Source organism: Monopterus albus, unplaced genomic scaffold, assembly GCF_001952655.1.
Source record: "Monopterus albus unplaced genomic scaffold, M_albus_1.0 scaffold270.1, whole genome shotgun sequence".
Taxonomy (NCBI): Eukaryota; Metazoa; Chordata; class Actinopteri; order Synbranchiformes; family Synbranchidae; genus Monopterus; species Monopterus albus.
The window spans coordinates 1814913-1817569 of record NW_018128150.1 but is presented as its reverse complement, the minus strand read 5'-3'; the positions used below and the strand labels follow the sequence as shown (position 1 = coordinate 1817569).

Genomic DNA, 2657 nt, shown 5'->3' with positions numbered 1-2657 from the left:
TTTTGCTTAGACTGCTGCCCCCCACGACCCGGTTCCGGATAAGCGGAGGAAAATGGATGGATGGATGGACTTTCAGCTATGAAAACCATTCAGGTATCAACATGTTCAATTTTTTAATGACATTTATGCTTGAATTCAACTTTTTTATAACTTTTATACTTTTTAAACTATTTAGCTTCTTTCAGCAAAGTTTTGCCCATTCAAATGAATGGGAAAATTTTACTTCAGCACACTTTCTGCTATTTCAGCTATCAAAATGTTCAGCTGTTCAAGGACATTAATGCCTCTCTTCAGAAGTTTTCTAAACTTCATACTTTTGAAATATTTAGCTTTATTTTGAAAATCTTGCTCCATTCAAATGAATGCTAAAATTCTTCTTCAACATAATTTCAGCTATCAAAATGTTCAGCTCTTCAAGGACATTCATGGTTCTATGCAGAATTTTTCTAAACGTCATACTCTTAAAATATTTAGCTTTATTTTGAAAATCTTGCCCCATTCAAATGAATGGTAAAATTCTTCTTCAGCATACTTTCAGCTATTTCAGGTATCAAAATGTTCAGCTCTTCTAGGACATTCATGCTTCTATTCAGAAGTTTTCTAAACTTCATACTTTTGAAATATTTTGCTTTATTTTGAAAATCTTGCCCCATTCAAATAAATGGGGAAATTCTACTTCAGCATACTTACAGCTAGCAAAAGCATTCAGGTTTCAAAATGTTCAGCATTTTCAGGGCAATGTTTCATCACTCAGCATCCATATGCATTTTCTTCAGAAAATGCAATTTTCTAGTTCTTGCCTGACTTTCTCGTTTCTCACCCTGGATTGCTGTTTTGACCACCGTGTATTGCTTTCCCCTTCAAACTTGGACTGCTTCTCTGTGTATCGGCTTATCGGACTCCCCTTTCTGACATCTAGTTTGGATTTCTTGGATGTATGTGTTTGCTGGTTCTGACCCTGGACTGTTTTATCGACCTGTAAGTGTGTTAATTGAGTTCACTGTTGATATCATCGGCTGCTTTATGCACCATTCCTGACAGGGAAAGGGTTTGTTTGCCACTTCCATGGCTATAGAAAAGGACTTACTGATGGAACTGAAAGGCAGAGGTCACCTTTATGACAGTCATTGAAGTCTTCCTGCGCAAAGAAAGGAGGATGGATTTTGTCTATAAATAAATAGCATCTCTGAGTATGATGTATTATATTTAAATGTTATGTTTTTGTCATATTATTAGATAAATATTGATTCTGAACTGCTCCAGATGTACGTGGCGCAGTTGTAGTGTAGAGGTTTGGAGGTGTCTTAACTGTTGTTTCTTGCTTTTAGTAAAAATGGTATTCACCCTCAATACGCAAAATGTCTCTCTCTGTAATGCCATGCTTTGTTATATTGCACTTTTGTATAGTATTTATGGTTTCTATAATTGCATTGTGATGTTGGTGGTATTAAGAGGTGAATTAAATTGGGTAAGTACCGAATGCAAGGCCCACCGCTGCTAGCAGGCCGACTTTTATCTTGTCACATCCGAAGCAATATGTTAAAAGGCATTTCTATAGCTGGTAGAGAAATCAAGATCAGTCATATAGCAGGTGATACCACACTGTTCCTTACAGATGCCTCTCAAATACCTAGAGCCTTAAGTATTCTTGATCCATTCTCTAAAGCTGAAGCTTTAGAGAATGGTCAGGTCTGTCTTAATTTTAAAAACAAATTGAGCTTTTAGCTATCAAAAACAGTGACTTAAATGCAATTTGTAATATCCCTATCAAAGATGCGATCTCCTACTTAGGTGTTAGTGTTTCCAGGGATGAGTGCTCTAGATGCAGTGACAACTTTAAACCTATAATTAGGGGGGCTCACAAAATTAAATACAGTGGGTATGGAAAGTATTCAGACCCCCTTAAATTTTCCACTCTTTGTTATATTGCAGCCATATGCTAAAATCATTTAAGTTCATTTTTTCCTCATTAATGTACACACAGCACCCCATATTGACAGGAAAAACACAGAATTTTTGACATTTTTGCAGATTTATTAAAAAAGAAAAACTGAAATATCACATGGTCATAAGTATTCAGACCCTTTGCTGTGACACTCATATATTTAACTTAGGTGCTGTCCATTTCTTCTGATCATCCCTGAGATGGTTCTACACCTTCATTTGAGTCCAGCTGTGTTTGATTATACTGATTGACCGTGATTAGGAAAGCCACCCACCTGTCTATATAAGACCCTACAGCTCACAGTGCAGTTCAGAGCAAATGAGAATCATGAGGTCAAAGGAACTGCCTGAAGAGCTCAGAGACAGAATTGTGGCAAAGCACAGATCTGGCCAAGGTTACAAAAAAATTCTGCTGCACTTAAGGTTCCTAAGAGCACAGGGGCCTCCATAATCCTTAAATGGAAGACGTTTGGGACGACCAGAACCCTTCCTAGAGCTGGCCGTCAGGCCAAACTGAGCTATCGGGGGAGAAGAGCCTTGGTGAAAGAGGTACAGAAGAACCCAAAGATGACTGTGGCTGAGCTCCAGAGATGCAGTCGGGAGATGGGAGAAAGTTGTAGAAAGTCACCCATCACTGCAGCCCTCCACCAGGCGGGGCTTTAGGGCAGAGTGCCCCGACGGAAGCCTCTCCTCAGTGCAAGACACATGAAAGC

The 2657-nt window shown here is 38.7% G+C and overlaps 1 protein-coding gene across 2 annotated transcripts in view; it reads right to left on the bottom strand.

Moving 5' to 3' along the window:
* Positions 1 to 2657, bottom strand: part of sobpa (sine oculis binding protein homolog (Drosophila) a) — a 68541-nt gene that overhangs the window by 13418 nt on the left and 52466 nt on the right. The gene's annotated exons all lie outside the window — the stretch shown is intronic.